Raw genomic sequence first — 9,714 nt, 5'->3', positions numbered from 1 at the left:
TAAAATAAAAATATACATTTTTTAAATATAACTATATATATCTGAAATATGTTTTTTTAACATATATTTTATATATATTAACATTTTTTAAAAACTAAAAATATAAAATGTAGGAAAAAAAATCAACATTGAGGTGGAAAAAGGAATTTTCACGGATTTATCTCTTATTTGAAATATTTTTAAAACAAAAATAATTCTTTCAAATAAAAATGCGCAAAAAAATAAAATAAATTATTTCATCTTAACTTTTAACTATTATTACTTTTACCTATTAACTGACGGCACTAGACGTCCAATAAGTTTGAAGTGAGAGGGTTGGCAGCGAATGAACGAAACCGCGGCAAACCCTCTCGCTTCAAACACATTGGACGTCTACTAGTAACAAACTAATTTCAATTCACAGCAAAACGATGATTGGACACCATACGATTGGACGTCTAGCACCGTCAATGGCGCTGAAAGAGTTAAGATTCTCATGAATTGAAAGATTTGGACAACAACGTCTTGAAAATAATGAACTGATATCAAAATAGCTGTCTATTAATTGTCAATTTATTGCATCAAACTTATCTGCCATTGACATTGATAGACCTCCAATCCATTTGGACTCATTCATTTGATCCATTTATGACGCCAATAATCAAAATCAAACAGAAGAAATCCCCTAGCATCGTCTCAAAGGGCACGCAGTTACAGGAACTTGAGATATGAATGTACTTTTAGTTGTATTTATGTAGGAGGTGGGCGGAGCTAAGTCGCACGGGGGGCCCCAAAGATGCTCGCATTTGGAATATTACCGCAACATAAAACTCCCCTTGAAAAACAGCCGATCCCACGAGACACGCAGACACCTGCTTTCGCGGAGTGAGAGAGTGAGAAGGCAGCTGACAGCTCGTGTGAGCGTGTCTTCTTGCGGTGGAGTGACACGCAAAACATGGATGGTCCCTGTCTGGCCTCATAAGATACAGTGGTATGAAAAAGTATCTGAACCTTTTAAATTTCTCCGATGTAAAAACAGTGTCAGCTTTACCTAAAACCACCCAAAGGTCTTTATATTTAATTGAGGATATCATGCAACTAATAATGATAGAAGGAGGAAAAATAAGTAAGTAAACCCTCTGCCTAAGTAGACTTAAAAAGCAATTGAAACCAATTTTTACCAAACAGGTGTGTGCCCAATCACTGATGAGTGGTTTAAAGCTTCCCTACCCACTATAAAACACACACCTAGTCTTTATGAGAAGCATTGTCTGATGTGTATCATGGCTTGGTCAAAAGAGCTGTCTGAAGACCTGCGATCAAGGATTGTTGATTTGTATAAAGCTGGGAAAGGATACAAAACCATGGATGTTCATCAATCGACAGTCAAGAGAAGTTGTCTACAAATGGAGACTTTGGCACTGTTTCTTCTCTCCCAAGGAGTGGCCATCCACCAAAGATGACAGCAAGAGTTTAGCACAGAATACTCAGAGAGGTAAAAAAAGAACGCTAGAGTGTCTGCTAAAGACTTACAGAAATCACTGGTACAGTCCAATATCTCTGTGCACACATCAACTATATGTAAAACTATGGCCAAGAATGGTATTAATGGGAGTACTCAACGGAGGACGCCACAGCTGTCTAAAAAAACCATTGTTGCTCATTTAATGTTCGCAAAAAGGCACTTGGACACTCATGATTTGGGGCTGTTTTGCTGCCTCAGGGCCTGGACAACTTGTAATCATTCATTAAAAACCTGAGGCTGACAGAGAAGTTGGCTACAAATGGAGAGTTTGGCACTGTTGTTTCTCTCCCAAGGAGTGGCCATCCACCAAAGATGACGCCAAGAGTTTAGCGCAGAATACTCAGAGAGGTAAAAAAAGAACCCTGGAGTGTCTGCTAAAGACTTACAGAAATCACTGGCACAGTCCAATATCTCTGTGCACACATCAACTATATGTAAACTATGGCCAAGAATGGTGTTCATGGGAGTACTCAACAGAGGACGCCACAGCTGTCTAAAAAACATTGTTGCTCATTTAAAGTTCGCAAAAAGGCACTTGGACACTCATGATTTGGGGCTGTTTTGCTGCCTCAGGGCCTGGACAACTTGTAATCATTCATTAAAAACCTGAGGCCATCAGCGATCGACATCAATTGAGTCAACATTTTTTGTATGCTAATTAACTTGGCGTTCCACAAAGCTCCATGATAAGTCCCCCTATTTTGTCAGTACAAATACTGCTTTTCTGATGATTATTTTCCCTTTCCCAGTTTGACCTTGGCGGACATCAGAAACGAAGCAACACGAGACTTCGCCTCCTTTTATCACCTTTGAACAGCGCGGCGGGAATGTTATCGCGGACGCTACAGCCCATTGATCGCCGACGTGACGCTTCTGATGCCATAAAAATTAAATGGGGGGCTGATCTCTCGATGTCACATACAGGATGTATTTTACTACAAAAGCAGAAGTTGTAAAAGCGGAGAACTTTTTTCAATCCACCTCCTTTCCCTTTTCAAATCAAACATGTCTGTCGTAAGCAGATTGGCTCATAAATTCAGTTTGCTGTGTCGCAATGGATTTATAGCCGGATGTTGCAGAAGTGGCGGGCTCCTGCACCGATACTACACTGTGTATACACACACACACGTGTGTACATTATGCTCACAGAGTTACAGTAGAAGGCAGTAGAAGGTTTGCCTAGATTAGTCGAGCCTGATTTCCTCATTCCCTAGCCACTCTTGTGGTTGGAGATACAAGGGCGGCGGTCAGGTAGGAGGGCCGGGCAGGCCCGGGCTGCTTTGGCCTGATAACTAGCCCAATGGTTTCATCAGTCTTGAGTACCAAAAGGAGGAGAGAAGAAGACAACAACAACAACACCACCAGAGAGCTTCTGTGTGACATAACAATACAGTGGTATAAAAAAGTATCTGAACTTTCCGGAAGAATTTTAATCCTGTACTCATACGACCAAGTGAAATTAATAGTATTAGTGCGAGAATAAAGTCGTAGTTTTGGTACAAAATTAATGTTGTACTATTAGTGTGAGAAAAAAAGTTGTATGATATTAAATATGTGTGGATGCAGTGCGGCTAATGTAGCTAAATTAGCTGCTACATGCTTTACCAAACTGCCCGTTGAAATCAAAATAATAATGATGTTATCAACAGTATCTGTTATTATTAGGATTTTTTTATTTCTTTATTTGTGAAACTGATTCCAAAATACGAGATGCTCAATATACGTGCTATGTAAACTACGTAGCAGCTAATTTACATAAACATACTGCGTCCATACATATTACATCATGTAATATTAGGGATTTTAATCTCGTACTAAAAAACTGATTTTAATCTGAGGGTCTTTTTATATACTCCCTCGTAAAAAGAAGCTTTGAACAATCTATTTTCTATTTTAAGTGTACATGTTTATTAGTGTCGGAAGGGTCCAAGCCTCAATTTAGATTAGTGCGTGGTGGTCCCTTTCCCTCCCTCCCCCATTGAAAAGCCCTTCCTTCTGCTCTATTTAGCCAGGTGAATAGAAAAGTTGGAGCAAGCCTGAGCGGGAAATCGTGTCATTTGCTGGCTGTGCGTATGTTCGGGACTCCCCCAGTGTCAGGAGTGACCCCCCCCCCCCCCCACACACACACACATTAGCGTCTTTGTGTTTTTGCGCTAGGAATCAAGAAAACTTGGATTCAACCTCTTCTGATGGCAATACACGTCCAATCCATTTGAACTGGGAGGGAGGGGCTTACATGGCAACCAATGAGTTGACTTCATCAGTATATTTTATTGTGTGAATGCTTTGCAAAACAAATGAAAAAAAGATCAACTCTACAGGAAGCGAATCAGAAATGCCTGAATGCTCTAATTCGTTCATTCGCCTCCTCCCGTTCAAAATAAATTGGACGTCTAGTGCCGTCAATGGTAGCCAATGAACTAACATGCACACTATTCCAGGGATATCCAACTCCGGTCCTGGAGGGCCCCTATCCAGCTTATTTTCCCATGTCTCAATCCTTTAACACACCTGAATGAAATCAGCTCATCAGCAGGAGTCTGATAACGATCCTGATTACCGTAGTTTTCGGACTATAAGGCGCACCTGACTATAAGCCGCCACCCACCAAATTTGATACAAAAACAGCATTTTTTCATAGATAAGCCGCACTGGACTAAACTGTAGCTGTCCTCACTGTATTATACCAATACCGACACCAAAAGATATTAACCGGTAACACTTTAATTGACAACAGCATTATAAGACTGTAATAAGACCAAATGAACCACCATGAAGCTTTGAACCAATTGGCTGAAAAGCTTCATTGTTTCAAGAAGCTTCACCACTGCTCCCTTGCAGGAGACAATCAACTTCTGCTGCCACCTGCTGTCAACACTTTTGTCGTCCAATATGCCTCCTAGCATGCATTGCAGCGCTACAGATGGAAATAATCAAAATTCATGTTCCATGCTAATTATTATTTCAGTTACTATTCCAGTTTCATTAATTGTTAGTTTTGGTATTTGGTAACACTTCATTTAGCTGTGGCGCCATAAGACTGTCATAAGACCATCATAATTATGACATAACACTGCAATGAGCATGACTTATGACATATCATTTTGTGTGATCTGACAAATTAATAATTTTCGGACTATAAGCCGCTACCGTCACTTCCTGTTGATTTGGCGTCATTTTGGGGACACGTCTGGTTGCATGGCTGTCAATGGCATCGACTTACTTGGGCGCCAGTTTAATGTCAATGTGCTGTAGTGGTAAATTTTTGGTAAAAAAAAAAAAAAAAAAAATCACAACCACACAGGTTTTTCTGCCATTGAAAATGAATGGGAAATTTTGGACGTGCATGGCTGTCAATGGCACCGACTTACTTGAGCGCCGGTCATGGAAAGGGGTCAAAAATCACAAGAACCTATGTATTCCTGCCATTGAAGATGAATGGGAAATGTGGACGTACATGTCTGTCAATGGCATCCCATTAGAAATGAATCGGCATGTTTTTGGCGAACTTTGGTGGAACTGTAGGTTTTTGCCAAATTTTGTATACGACTTTATGCCCCGTACCGTCCTGGAATTTTTGGTGTGTAAATTTTGTGATTTGGTCAAAAATTGTAGAACAAGTAGTGTTTTGATCCCCCCCCCCCCAAAAAAAAAAAACCTGCGTTTACAGGCGACCGGAAAATGGTCAAACAGTTCGGGTTATGTGCTGCGCCAAAAAACGCCATTCCAAAATAAATAAAAAAATTATTATTTTGGCCTTGCAAAGCCCAATCTAATAAAATCGAGGAAAAAAATCACGTTAAAAGTCATTACAAAAAAAAACAACAATAATAATAATCCTAAAAACCAGGCGACCTTAATGACTTTAGGACAAGCTAGCCAAAAAAAGTGGGTCTTTAACCTAGATTTAAAAAGGCCTAGATTAGAGATTAGATTTTCCACATCCAATTACTACAGTTATTCAATCTTTTGTTAAATTACTCAAATTTCATTGCACTGTGTGTATAATTTCCTTGAAGCTAACGTGCTAAAAGTTGTTATGTTAACGTAACATGCTAATCTTAGGCCAATGAAAGTTTTTGTGGTAAGTCTGTATCAGGCTCTTATCTAAATTAACTTTGAAGGGCATTTTTCCTTCAAATTTCTACCCTTTTTATCCTCATTTTGCCCTTTGACACAGTTGGCAGCGAGCGTGTAGGCTGACTCACTTTCTAGTATAACGTACAGTTATTGTTCGGGGCCTATCTTGAATGGGCACATGTCCACGATGCTGTATGTGTTTTTTTTCTTTGTTCATCTTGGACAAACAACAAACAAACGATCCGCCAACGAATGTCGGGCAAATCAGGACGCGGCGCAGACTGTTAGCGATGAGGCTAATCACCTCGCCCGCAGCGCCAACAGTCGCCATCTCTGCGCTGCTATCTGCTCAATCTGGCCATTCTTCGTGTGTGCGTGTGTGATTGGAAGATGGCTAAAGTACTCAAGTATTCACAATCTCTAGTCAAGTTCAACAACAAAAAACTCCTTTACTTGTGGAATGTACGGAATTTAATATGTACAGAAATGTCATCGTTGCATCATACATTTCATGCTTTATAGTGATACATTTCATGAAAAATTTCACAATTTTTAACATGATGAATTGAACACTTATGGATATTAAATGTCTCATTTGATCTTGATAATGTTCACATGACAACATGAAAAATTTCACGTTAAAATGTAATGTTTTGTGATTCAAGTTGGTATTTTTCACATTTTATGAAGTTCATTTCAGCATGATAAATAGAACACATATTGAGTCAGGTCACTTTCTGTTGATTTTGGGTCACTTTCTGTAAATATCGTAGCACTTCCTGTTGATTTTGAGTCAGTTTCTAATTTTGGCGCACTTTTTGTTGGTTTTGGGTCACTTCATATTAATATTGGAGCACTTTGTGTTGATTAATTCATTCGCTAATTTGGCGGCTCTTCATGTTTTTGGGTCATTTCCTATTGATTTTGGGGCATTTTTAAAATTTTCTTTGGACCATGTGTATGTGTCCAAAATCACAGCCACACGTTTTTCTGCCATTTAAAATGAATGGAAAATTTGGACGTGCATAGCCGTCAATGGCATGGATGTGCATGGCCTGCAAAAATGCCATATACCAGAAAAAACAAATGCCACATACAAAAAAAAAAAAATGCCACACACACCAAAATGGATTTTGGCCACATACCAAAAAAATGCCACATGGCAAAAAAAAAAAAAAAAAAGCCACATGGCAAAATCAGTTTTGCCACATACCAAAAAATGCTACAGGGCAAAAACAATGCCACATGCCAAAATCCATTTTGCCACATGGCAAAATTAATTTTGCCACATGGCAAAAAAATGCCACATGGCAAAATTAATTTTGCGATATGCCAAAAAACAAAATGCCACATACCAAAATCCATTTTGCCACATACCCCCAAAAAATGACAGGGCAAAAAAAAAATGCCACATGCCAAAATCCATTTTGCGATATGCCAAAAAAACAAAATGCCACATACCAAAATCCATTTTGCCACATACCCCCCAAAAATACCACAGGGCAAAAGCAATGCCACATGACAAAATCCATTTTGCCACATGGCAAAAAAACGCCACATAGCAAAAAAATGCCACATGGCAAAATCCATTTTGCAACATGGCAAAAAACAAAATGCCACATACCAAAATCCATTTAGCCACATACCCCCCAAAAATGCCACAGGGCAAAAACAATGCCACATGACAAAATCCATTTTGCCACATGGCAAAAAAATGCCACCTACCAAAATCCATTTTGCCACATACCCCCCAAAAATGCCACAGGGCAAAAACAATGCCACATGACAAAATCCATTTTGCTACATGGCAAAAAATACCACATAGCAAAAAAATGCCACATGGCAAAATCCATTTTGCAACATGGCAAAAAACAAAATGCCACATACCAAAATCCATTTAGCCACATACCCCCAAAAAATGCCACAGTGCAAAAACAATGCCACATGACAAAATCCATTTTGCCACATGGCAAAAAAAAAATCCCACATGCCAAAATCCATTTTGCGATATGCCAAAAAAAAAAAATGCCACATGGCAAAATCCATTTTGCCACATACCCCCCAAAAAATGCCACAGGGCAAAAACAATGCCACATGCCAAAATCCATTTTGCCACTTACCAAATACCACTATTCGTTCTTGGCCTTGCTGCCATGTTGCGATTTAACTTAGTGATATTCACTTTACATGACATCTTTCAACTTTATAGATTTAACTCATTGAGTTGACTCCCAGTCAAAATGGATTGGACGTCTAGTGCTGTCAATGGCAGCCTATGAGCTCATGAAAGACATGCATTTTTTAAAAATGTTTTTGTGGCTTCAAAGATGAGACAAGCAGTAAAGTGGTTCTCATTTATTACTTTATTCCTTTTCCATGCCAATATCAATACACGCGCAAACAATAAAACAAATCAAAAGTGCCTCGTCAAATTTTTGCAGTATTCCTGAAAATCCCGCCCTGCCCTGCCCTGTGCCGTCCCACCCGCCGTCCTCCTTCGGTGGTCTTCCTGCATGCGCTCCATTGTTGCATCTAAGCGATGCTGACAAGTGGATTCACATGTGGCCATCACGCTCCACTTGACTGATGTGGACCACTTCTGCCCCACCCGGGGGAAAAAAAATCACCCCCCGACTGACCTTGAACTCATCGCGAGTGTTTGCTCCAAAAAAACACAATTCCGACTAAGCGCGACACCTGTTGTGAAACAAAATGGCCGCTCTGACATCACTTGACAATGCGGCAGGCTGTGCATGTGACACAACTGTAACAAATTCAATATTTTTTAAAAATGGATTAAGAAAAATAAAAAAAAGATAATAAAAATAGTAAAAATAATAAAATGTAAAAATAATGAATGAATAAATAAAAATACACAAAAAAATACCTTTAATGCACAAATTAGGAATTTTTGTTTGTTTCTTACCTTTTCAGGACACTCATTTAATTGATAAGCTGCCATTGACGGCACTAGACGTCCAATCCATTTGGACTTATTCGCACCTCCCAGTCCAAATCAATCGGACGTGTAGGGCAGTCAGTGGTGCTGGCACATGAGCAGTGACTCAAGAATGTCCCCAAATGATTGAGAAGTGACTCAAAATCAACATGGAATTCACCTGTAAATGCCCTAAAATCAACAGGAAGTGACCACTAAAGACTGGCTGTAAAGGCGTTAGACGTCCAATCCAGTCAAAATGAATTCGATGTCTAGCGCAGTCAATAGCAGCCAGTCAACGTAGTAGTCACAATTTTAATGAAAGATTGATGTAACCTGTTAGTTCCTTTTTTTTTTTTTTTTTTTTTTAACAACGACACTTTTTTAAAAACAGTACATTGATTCTTAGTGGTAGCATATTGATAACCTTTTAGGCTACAAACAGATGTTTTTGGTAGCCCTTTTAAATTTAGTCTTAGTACAAAAATACTGATAATTCTTAAGCCCCTTTCACACACACACCAAAATACCGTGAAAATCGCGAGATTTTAACGGTTAGCCCTTATGTGTGAAAACAATTTCCCAGTTGACACACTGAGATTACGTATACATTTCACGGGTCGCATCTGAAGGAGATTGTGCCTATGAGAAAAGGTACTGTCTAACTGTTTGTATTACTCTAACACACCCAATATAAATATATAGCACTTATAGTTTAAGAAAAACAAGCAGAACATTGGGCATAAGAGTTAAACAACGCATTCATATCATGGAAGCCCAGTGCATGCGTCAGACAACTGACTGAGCAATCAGTTCTCCTGGACAGTCCAGAACAAATGGCAGGACGCTCTGTCTCAACACAAGGAACACTGGAGAACGCCCAATATCCAACTAAATAGACTCCAAGAGCCCCTTTGATGCCGAGGTGGCAAAATCCACAACCCTCGTTGCCCTTACAACAGTGACTCCTGAATCCTCCTGTCCTATCCACAAACAGACAATAATCCCAAACACACCTTCCAGCCCACGGCCCGCCCCGCGAGAGCCTTCAGAAGACAATGTTTAACTAATCGTTGTCATTTTTCACGGGAACCTTTTGTCGACTTCTGATATGGTGACCTTGGCATGAGTGCCTCCTCGCCTGAGTCATAATTGTAGAGTCAACAAGGACATTACCATCGTCGTCATGATA

The 9,714-nt window shown here is 39.5% G+C and overlaps 1 long non-coding RNA gene across 2 annotated transcripts in view; it reads right to left on the bottom strand.

Moving 5' to 3' along the window:
* LOC130907998 (uncharacterized) overlaps positions 1-9,714 on the bottom strand; it is a 35,718-nt gene that overhangs the window by 7,938 nt on the left and 18,066 nt on the right. The window lies entirely within an intron of this gene.

The sequence above is a fragment of the Corythoichthys intestinalis genome, chromosome 19 (assembly GCF_030265065.1).
Source record: "Corythoichthys intestinalis isolate RoL2023-P3 chromosome 19, ASM3026506v1, whole genome shotgun sequence".
Classification (NCBI taxonomy): Eukaryota; Metazoa; Chordata; class Actinopteri; order Syngnathiformes; family Syngnathidae; genus Corythoichthys; species Corythoichthys intestinalis.
This window is presented reverse-complemented; position numbering and strand designations above follow the sequence as displayed.